This window comes from Schistocerca piceifrons, chromosome 9 (assembly GCF_021461385.2).
Source record: "Schistocerca piceifrons isolate TAMUIC-IGC-003096 chromosome 9, iqSchPice1.1, whole genome shotgun sequence".
Lineage (NCBI taxonomy): Eukaryota > Metazoa > Arthropoda > Insecta > Orthoptera > Acrididae > Schistocerca > Schistocerca piceifrons.
Window position 1 is genome coordinate 131,846,133 of NC_060146.1, and position 11,026 is coordinate 131,857,158.

Below are 11,026 nucleotides of genomic sequence, written 5' to 3' on the forward strand. Positions count from 1 at the left end.
AAAAAAAATGTGCAGAAAAAGTTGGTCTGAAAATCTCTTTCCAGAAGTCTAAAGCCTTCTGCTCAAAATTAAACACACAAAAATGAGCCTTAAAATACGGCAAGATAAATAGATTTACACATTTCATATATCTAGCTGAAGTCCTCGAACCAACAGGAGGAGTAAAGATCTCACAGAATACTCGACTACAAAATATGAAAAGAACTTACGGCTGACCATTCCCGAACACAGCTCGGGCCGCAACTGTGTTACGAAGACCGCGCCTGAATAGAGCTCGGGCCGCGATTTTTATTGACGTGCGAGCCACCAGTCGCTTTAAAACTGTACTCTTTTCATATAACGAGAATGTACGGAAGTCTCGCAACCCGCCTCTTAACCGGTGCTGCCTTGTTTTGTTAATTTCTAGAATTGTTTCGAAATAAACAGTGAACGTAATAGCTACTGTCGTTAATATCTGAGCCAATATGATCACTGACGTAATTTTTTGCGTGTACTCGACACGCTCCGCAGTTCTCTGTAATTTTGCTACAATACGTCATATTTTTTGAGTGAGAAAGTAATTTTGGAAGTTGAAGAGGAAGAAACTTGCTCAACAACTCACCTCGCATTTTTTTTTTTCATGGGAAGATAATTATACTTTCCGTCATTATTTTAAAATCTGTCATCTATCGAAAACTAAAGTAAATATTAAAAATAAATCTTGAAGCTTGGCCCCTGTCTAATATATATTATTCTTTAAGATCCATCAATTACAGGTGTGCCACTTATGCTCTAACTAACGTCAGAAATGGCCGGTTTCCTAGGCCCAATGTTTATCCAAGTGTATGGTCTCTGAAATGTTATAGTTTGTACATTTAATTGGTTTGTTGTTCTCAGTGACAGAGGTAGAAGAACGGCTTTTCCCAAGTTATGTCCCTCTGTTGTTACCTGATACCTGAAACAAATACTATTTGTTGTCAGTAGTTAGAGAATAAATCTCATTTGATTTCCAGTTTCTAAATAAGCACGATTTCATTCATGTTTTATTGATTTCACTTACTGAATTTTACAGAAAGGAAACACTTGTAACTCTCACAGTAATAACAGGATTTTTGTTCTTTGGAGTCATCTTTATGATAGCTGAATGAGTAATAGTAATTCTATCTGAGGTGAGATTTGCATCAGTACTTATGATCATGTTTACAAATAATTTGACATTATTCAGCAGCTGGCGAATTTAGCAGTACCAGCAGGGAATGGGAGTGGTTCTGGAATTGAATAACGGACCCACGCACACAATAGGGAACCTATCATTCACTTTGCCAGTTATCGAACACCCTAACTAAAAAAAAAAAGTATTATTTTCAGCTCTTCCAGAAGTCAAACAACATGCTTGTTGTGCAAGGCAGCCTACATAGCAGGAATTGAAAAAATACGTGTTTGCCTTATCTCTGCTCCTGTGGCAGCCATTAGGTTATAAACCCGTACAGTGCTGATTCTCATGAAGCTTGCTGCCCATTGTTGAAAACGATACTGGTATTTCGCAGGAGATCTCAAACATAATATTGATAGGTAGCTGATAGCTCGGCTGACATCGAGCAAATTCAGATACTCGCAGCTAGGACCTTGTCCAATCACTGCAGCTCACAGTTCAGAGAAAGAGAGCAGTACAGTGGACTTAAACGCAAATATTTGGAATAAAGACAGCACTAGTCGCAACACATCCTGTTGGACAAATTTCCAAGAATCTCATTTAAAGAAGACTACACAACAAATCTACTGTTCCATCATGTATACCAGATAGCGGTCACGAAAATAAAATAAGAGAGACGACGGAATACATGAGAGCAAGGCATTTTCCCTCGCTATGTACATGAATGGAGTAAACAGACATAAAGTCGCTAGTATCTCCATCATGCACAGCACAATGTAGGAAAAACAAATGTGTAGTGCAGAAAACTGCACGCGTTGAATTGCTGGACGCGGAAATAAGTAACCTGATATACCAACTGAAAAGTTCAGATTAGTTACGACAGAGTTCACACTGAAAGACAAACTGTTGTAGTTTCCTGACCTATATAAAAATACGATTAATTTGGCGAGAGAGAGAAAAAGAGAAGAATGTCGACATCACAATCAACAACTCTTGTCGAAATTTTTCTCCTTTACACAAGCACCACGCAGAATGAGCCCACCCGGCTATCTGCGCGGTCTAACGTGCTGCTTCCCGAGTGGGAAGGCGTGCCGGTCCCTGACACGAATCCGCCCGGCGGATAAGTGTCGAGGTCCGGTGTGCCGGACAGCTTATGGATGGTTTTTAAGGCGGTTTTCCTCCTGCCTCAATGGATGCGGGCTGGTTCCCCTTATTCTGCCACAGTCACGCTATGTCGGTGATTGCTGTGCAAACGCTGTCTCCACGTACACGTACACCATAATTACTCTACCATGCGGGGGGGGGGGGAGGCGCTGGTGGGGTGGGTGGACTGCTGTGGCCTGTTGTGAGGATGTGAACCACTGAGGGCTACGGCGTGACGAAGCCTCTCCGTCGTTTCTAGGTCCCCGTTCAATACACAATGCACCATGCAGGATATGACGATGGTTGCCATTTTCAGTCTTCTGTAACTTGAAGTAAGAAGGATGAACTTTTGAAGTTTTCTTCTCATATTAATAATTATTATTCGCTTGACTCTTGTAATACGACAATGCCGACGGCGATGCGGCGTCGTCGTCTTGACGATTATTCCCGTGCATTTCGAAGATGGTTCGTGATGTGCATAAAGGGGAACAGGTGTACTCGTAACTCGTAGAAATAAAATACCGTTCTTCCACGACCTATTCACTTTTTATTTGTTAGGCACACATAGAACAAGATTACTCCGTACACCACCGCGGACAAGAACAGAAGAACTATGTTACAATCATTAAACCAAGAGAGGTGATGATAAAAAAGGTGAAGAAAGAGGCGTAGCGGTTTTTTAATTTTTCCGCCGCCCTCTCATATTACATTAATGCGGCGAGATATAAATTAATATATCTTCGGCGCATTCAACTTGCGCCTATATGAGAATACATTTCGTTATTTCTATACAGGTAAACCTTATAGGTACCTACGCAGCTGCCCCTCTGCTGTATACTGATGTGCTCCACTATCATTGGACGACAGTATACAGTTGCGGTGCAATCCATCATCTTCACTTTTCTATTTTTAAACATTTTAAACTATGATTTTTCGTCTGCTTCGGTACGAAAGACTTTTATTGGTGGCCAAATTTTTAATTTGTTGTTTGCCCACGACGTGTCTGCGCTATAATATGTACATTTATGTTTACAAGTAATTTACAATAAGCACATTTGCTCCCCTTATTGCTCCACTGCTTTTAGCATAGTTAAGCATAAGCATATCACGTGATCTACGCTACGCACGTACTTTGTAAGTTCATTGGTGCTGCAGCAACAAGATAGATTGTCCGAGTTTGTAATATCCATTCACTTTTTATCACGAAGTTTGTTGGGAAAGTGTTCGTTGCTTCAAAGTGGTGTGCAGTGGCGTGTGCATACTTGGAGTATCCATACTGCGACAGGTGAACTCATTAATTGCGGCCCAGGGCAGTGGTTCAAATGGTTCAAATGGCTCTGAGCAATATGGGACTTAACATCTGAGGTCATCAGTCCCTTAGAACTACTTAAACCTAACTAATCTAAGAACATCACACACGCCCATGCCCGAGGCAGGATTCGAACCTGGGACCGTTGCGGTCGCGCGATTCCAGACTGAAGCGCCGGCAGGACAGGGGTTCACCGTCGTAATTCACATACTTCAGTGGCTGAACCCAACTCATGCGTTCAGCACCACGTCGACACATGATCGAGGGCAAGGTAAGTTTACAATATTTTCCATTTTATTCCGAACCCTCTCTTTTGTAAAATGTCTATCGTCCTACGACTCTACCGAGGGTCGAAATGTTTTCCTTTTGGTTAGCACTCGCGCTTGTTTTTCACTTCGACACACGTGTACACTAGTTTGTTAGATTTGTTAAGCGTTCATGTAACTTCACAGTCCTTTTTTGGGATTCGATCTTTCAACATAGTCTTGGACTTACAATGGCATACATAGAAATGAACTTTGTAATACATCATCATTGTCTTTAACTAGTTATCTACGGATTTATATTCATAGAATCACTGATACGCCAGGTTTACTCTCTACTTACTCGGAAATATACATATTTTTAAGTGTGTTACATTTCTTGCCATATGAGCACCACTCAAAACCATTACTGCTATATACACTCGTGCTCATAAATTAAAGATAATGCTGATACATGGTGAAACAACGCTCTGGTGGGCGGTTTGCGGGTTTAAATCACCTCGGGGTATGACCATGCGGCGCATCTGACCTGCGGTCGTCGCACGGTGGCGCTGGCAGCAGTCCACATACTCAGAGGTGTGTTGGTTCATGTCAGAGTACAGTGCAGCGAGTAACACACATATTGATGACGTTATGAGGGGTAGAATATTAGGGCGACTGGAGGCTGGTCGAACACAGCAGGTCGTAGCACGCGCCCTCCATGTGCGACAAAGTGTGATCTCACGACTATGGCAGCGATTCCAGCAGATAGGAAACGTGTCCAGGCGCTACAGTGTGGGACGTCCACAAACACCACAAGAAGACCGATATCTCACCATCAGTGCCCGCAGACGGCCACGGAGTACTGCAGGTAGCCTTGCTCAAGACCTTACCGCAGCCACTGGAACAGTTGCCTCCAAACACACAGTCTACAGACGACTGAACAGACATGGTTTATTCACCCGGAGACCTAGAAGGTGCATTCCTTTGACCCCTGGCCACAGGAGAGGCCGTAAAGCTTGGTGTCAAGAAAACAGTACATGGGCATTGGAACACTGGTCCCAGATTATGTTCACGGACGAGTCCAGGTATAGTCTGAACAGTGATTCTCGCCGGGTTTTCATCTGGTGTGAACCAGGGACCAGATATCAACCCCTCAATGTCCTTGAAAGGGACCTGTATGGAGGTCGTGGTTTGATGGTGTGGGATGGGATCATGATTGGTGCACGTACATCTCTGCATGTCTTTGACAGAGGAACTGTAACAGTTCAGGTGTATTGCGACGTCATTTTGCACCAGTATGTCCGCCTTTTCAGGGGTTCAGTGGGTCCCACCTTCCTCCTGATGGATGATAACGCATGGCTCGACCAAGCTGCCATCGTGGAGGAGTACCTTGAAACAGAAGATATCAGGCGAATGGAGTGGTCTGCCTGTTCTCCAAACCTAAACCCCATCGAGCACGTCTGGGATGCTCTCGGTCGACATATCCCTGCACGTCTTCAAACCCCTACGACACTTCAGGAGCTCCGACAGGCACTGGTGCAAGAATGGGAGGCTATACCCCAGCAGCTGCTCGACCACCTGATCCAGAATACACCAACCTGTTGTGCGGCCTGTGTACGTGTGCATGGTGATCATATCCCATATTGATGTCGGGGTACCTGCGCAGGAAACAGTGGCGTTTTGTAGCACATGTGTTTCGGGACGGTTTTCTCAACTTATCACCAATACCGTGGACTTACAGATCTGTGTCGTATGTGTTCCCTATGTACCAATACTATTAGCCCCAGTTTTGTGTAGTGTCACGTTGTGTGGCACCAAATTCTGCCATTATCTTTAATTTATGAGCATGAGTGTACATTCTTCTATATCCTCTTTGTCCCATGGATATTTTCAGCATTACATTACGGTTTTATGATCTTTTACGACCTTTGCTTTGCATAAGACATTAGTCAATCCAGTTTAAGTTTCATCGTTCAATATTAACACAACAACATGCGTACATAAGTTTCACGTGATGCACGTAAACCTTCGTCCACACGTCCTATGTGATGCGAACGTCTGTCGTTTCAGACGCTGAAGAAAAGAAAACTTCACGGCATGTAAATCCTGAAAAGTCAACATACCTACACTTAGTGTTAGCTACGCCTCTTGCAACTCTACTAGAATGTGTCTACTACTCTACAGAAGTGATTATATGGTGAGGAAGAAGCATTCATTTTAATCTCTTACTACAGTCCTTCGTTTATCTGTAAGAGAACTTTTGAGTACATTCTTAGTGAATGGTTACTCGTTTTTGTGTTAACTCACTTATTTAGAGTTTCCTATCTACTGGTAAATTCTGACAGTACATCATCGTGTTACACAAGATATCAACATCGATTGCTTGACAATACCTGCAATGATTGTCCTCCATGCCCTGTTCGCTACAGGATATAATTCTTGGTATTATGATGTAAATAGGCCGCCACGAAAGTTGTGTCAGTGACTAGCTGTAAAACAATGTATGGGTAACTCTTGATCATATGCAAATGCACCATGAACATACACGCTTTCCGCTCTTACCAACAACTCAGAGTATCTGGTTTGACCCATTGTGATTTGGTAGTACTAGACTTCAATTCAGCTTCTATAATGTCTGGCGTAATGTAGCCTTTTCATACGCAGACATTCATATTATCACATCGGCACTCATATTTTTATAATTGTTATTATTTATATTACGGTACAGCCCTTTTGCTTTGGTACCTAACACCTAACCATTGTATTCCTTCCTTATCCCAGACCTGTCCGTCCAACTTTCGCTGGAAGGAATCTTAATACTAACCTAAAACTAGGTACGTAGTTGCTCGATGACAACTGACGCATCACTTTTTCAATATACAAACATTCATTTCCCATTAATACGCAGCTGTATTCATCAATCATCTCATGTTGCAAGAGCTCAAATGTTTAGAATGCAGTTTCCGTTTTGATTGACCTTTTACCCTGACAATAAAAGTGCTGTCGTAAGCATGCACAATCTCATAATCTTTCTTAGATTATTCAAAACTTTACATCTATTCCCTTCCTTCATTGTACCCAGATTCCCTCCTATAGTGTTTAGTGTAACTTGCATGCAGTCACTTGTATATGTATCTCTAGTGCACAGAGTAATATAGTGTGCAGTACCTAGCTTTTTAGCTTTTTTTTTTTTTTTTTTTTTTGCTGTAAATATCCCTGAGATTAATTCTTCTCTCCTTTTATTTTAGCTTTGTAGTTACACTCTTCATTTCCATAGTAGTTAACTTACATTGTAAAGTTTCTGAAGTACAGTTTGGTTGACGTTCATTTGCTAATAAGTGGAACTCCCCATAGCACTCTCCTTGGATTCAGTGGTAAAGGGGCCCAGAGGACAGCCCGTCAAAAACCGAACACAGATCAAGCACGGAAACAGAAAGGTGTACTGGACTGTGAAAAAAAAAAGCAAAATAGAAACAGTGGACTGTCCAACGACCGATGTGCGTTGTAGAGCAGCCTGAAAAAGTAACGGCGTCGTGGTTAAGTGACTGCCGAGCGGACTGCGAACATCAAAATGGCAATGGAGAAAGCCATCAGTCCGTGGCACCGTGGCGTACCTGTGCAGCATTTGGCAGGAGAATTTCGACGCCGTCTGCACATATACCGACATCACAGCCCACGCCGCAACAACCAGAACACCTGCAGCCATAATTTCTGTCGATTTCCACAAGCCTTTCGACAGGATCAGTCAACGGTACCTACTGAAAACAATCACACGCCTCGGATTTTGACCCAAATTTACAAAAATTATTATGAACATTGTCACAAACGCCAACTCCGAAATGTTGGTAGAAGGATAGACATCCAAGTCCATACGACTAGGGAGATCCGTGAGACAGGGCTGCCCATTATTAATGGCACTATTTACAATAGCCCAGGACCCATTGCTACGTAAGCTGTCAGCCGATATCAGAGGCTACACAACCACAAATACACCGAAGAGCCAAAGAAACTGATATACCTCCCTAATATCGTAATGGGTCCCTGCGAGCACGTAGATGTGCCGCAACAGGACGTGCCGTGGACTCTACTAATGTCTGAAGTAGTGCTCGAGGCAATTGACACGTTGATCATACAGGATGCTTATGTGTCACCTGTCAGAGCCGTATATACACGCATCAGGGGTCCCATATCTGCACACATCCACACAATTGCAGAGCCTCCACCAGCTTGAACAGTTCCCTACTGACATACAGGGTCCGTGGTATCACGAGGTTATCTCCATACCCTTACACGTCCATCCCCTCGATACAATTTGAAACGAGACTCGTTTGACCAGGCAGCATGTTTCCAGTCCTCCACAGTCCAATGTCAGTGGTGGCGGGCCCAGGCGAGGCGTAAAGCTTTGTGTCGTGCTGTGCTGTTCGCTAAATCTTGGGAACTCAATTAGTGTGCTGACATTTTGTGTTTGCACTGCCCTTTCCTCATACACACGATCAATGGAATCAATTACTGGTAAGAAATACTCTATGTCAAGTTCTGGAACGGTAATTAATTTTTCACGGATGTGGCCAGGCAGACGGCTTTTCAAAATCTTTAGCACGTTCACATGAGACATCGAGTTCGTGAAGTATGGAGTTTTATTCACATACTTCTCAAGTACTTTCTTAGCCCCTCATAAAAAAATGTCATGTGACTAGGGCCTCCCGCCGTCGGGTAGGCTGTTCACCTGGTGCAAGTCTTTCGATTTGACTCCACTTCGCCCGCAGCTCGTGGTTGTGCGGTAGCGTTCTCGCTTCCCACGCCCGGGTTCCCGGGTTCGATTCCCGGCGGGGTCAGGGATTTTCTCTGCCTCGTGATGACTGGGTGTTGTGGGCTGTCTTTAGGTTAGTTAGGTTTAAGTAGTTCTAAGTTCTAGGGGACTGATGATCATAGATGTTAAGTCCCATAGTGCTCAGAGCCATTTGAACCATTTTTGACTCCACTTGGGCGACTTGCGCGTCGATGGGGATGAAATGATGATGATTATGACAACACAACATCCAGTCCCTGAGTGGATAAAATCTCCAACCCAGCTGGGAATCGAACCCGTGCCCTTAGGATTGACATTCTGTCGCGCTGACCACTCAGCTACCTTTTTTTTAAAAAAAAACTCATTTTGTTCTATATTGGACGATGGATTTGTTCGTGGCCGACGTCCGGTGACAGGCGTTCAGGTTCTTTGTTGATCCGTTCACTCAGTTTTTTTTTTTATTATTATTACAGACGGTAGCTAACCCTCTGACCGAGCACGCTGAGCTACCCGTGCCGGCTCTACCGGGGGCAGACGGCCCCTCATGCTTACTATTGAAATTGTGACAGATTAAAAACTTCATGATGCAACCTCTCTCGCATCGCGGCAGACCAAAATTTACACAGAAATGCTCCCTCGTACTGTTCTTAAGTGTGGCGTCTTTCCGCCATATCCGTGGCCCACAGAAAGATGTCGCCTTTCGTGTATCCTACAACAAAACGAATCTTGTGTAACTTTTCCCAGTTTCAAGGCAACACACTACGAGAGGCCATTGTGAACACCACCGGGTTCGTTCTTCCACCTTCCGATGAAAAGATAGGGAACTGTGCCGTAATAAATCTTCGTCAGCTAATAGGGTGGAAAGGCAAGCAGCACTGTCAGTTGACGGTCTGGCATTGTTTTGGTACATGGGATAATATTGTGAGTACGGATGCGAGACAGGTACAGTAGTCGGCACGCCTGCTGCAGCTTTTAACTCCTATCTGCTTCGTCTAAGGGACTTGTAATGAACTGCGGATGGCAACTAGGATTATCTATCCGGTGTAATAGCGCCTGACTGCCTGGCGTCGGATTTTCGTTCATTACTTTTCCAAGACTGATTAGGCTACTCCGCAACTTTTCCTCCACTGCTTAAAAAGCCCCACTCTGTCCTAGCCAATAGTTCATTCTCCTTTTCCTTCATCACCTCCTCGACTACTTCCACGTAAGCTCCATGTTCCTCAACTACCTTTTGCGTCAGGGTTCTACCTTGGTCTGGCATACCTGCTTCAGCCCTATCCTTTTATTCTTTTACATCTTTGTCAGTTGCTTCCTGCTCTTTTTGCACGAACTGAGTATTTAAATTTAAATTACTTAGTTGCAATGTCAATTGGTGTACCTATTCTGGTAAACTTTTGCATACTGACTGCAGCTCGTTTACAGCACCTGTCCTACATATTTGCGATTGTGTCTGTACAATTTTAGTTTGTTTGCGTGGTGCCGGGGTGGAGAAGAGTTTGTACCCGTTTAATTCAGACGAATTTTGCATGAGAACGAGACATGCACTCTACCCCCTCCTTGTCGACCACCTAATTAATTATGCGCACAACGGTAACGGAAGGAAATGATAGTGGACCGTGCTAGTTGGTAAAATAAGGAGTGCACACTCACAATAATTTAATAAAAATCGTAATCTACTCAAAAAAGAGACCTTAATCATAATAAACAACAGGAAATGGGATTCTCCTATATCTACGAAATGATATGCGGATTAAATATTACAATGAGATTTACACTCCTGGAAATGGAAAAAAGAACACATTGACACCGGTGTGTCAGACCCACCATACTTGCTCCGGACACTGCGAGAGGGCTGTACAAGCAATGATCACACGCACGGCACAGCGGACACACCAGGAACCGCGGTGTTGGCCGTCGAATGGCGCTAGCTGCGCAGCATTTGTGCACCGCCGCCGTCAGTGTCAGCCAGTTTGCCGTGGCATACGGAGCTCCATCGTAGTCTTTAACACTGGTAGCATGCCGCGACAGCGTGGACGTGAACCGTATGTGCAGTTGACGGACTTTGAGCGAGGGCGTATAGTGGGCATGCGGGAGGCCGGGTGGACGTACCGCCGAATTGCTCAACACGTGGGGCGTGAAGTCTCCACAGTACATCGATGTTGTCGCCAGTGGTCGGCGGAAGGTGCACGTGCCCGTCGACCTGGGACCGGACCGCAGCGACGCACGGATGCACGCCAAGACCGTAGGATCCTACGCAGTGCCGTAGGGGACCGCACCGCCACTTCCCAGCAAATTAGGGACACTGTTGCTCCTGGTGTATCGGCGAGGACCATTCGCAACCGTCTCCATGAAGCTGGGCTACGGTCCCGCACACCGTTAGGCCGTCTTCCGCTCACGCCCCAACATCG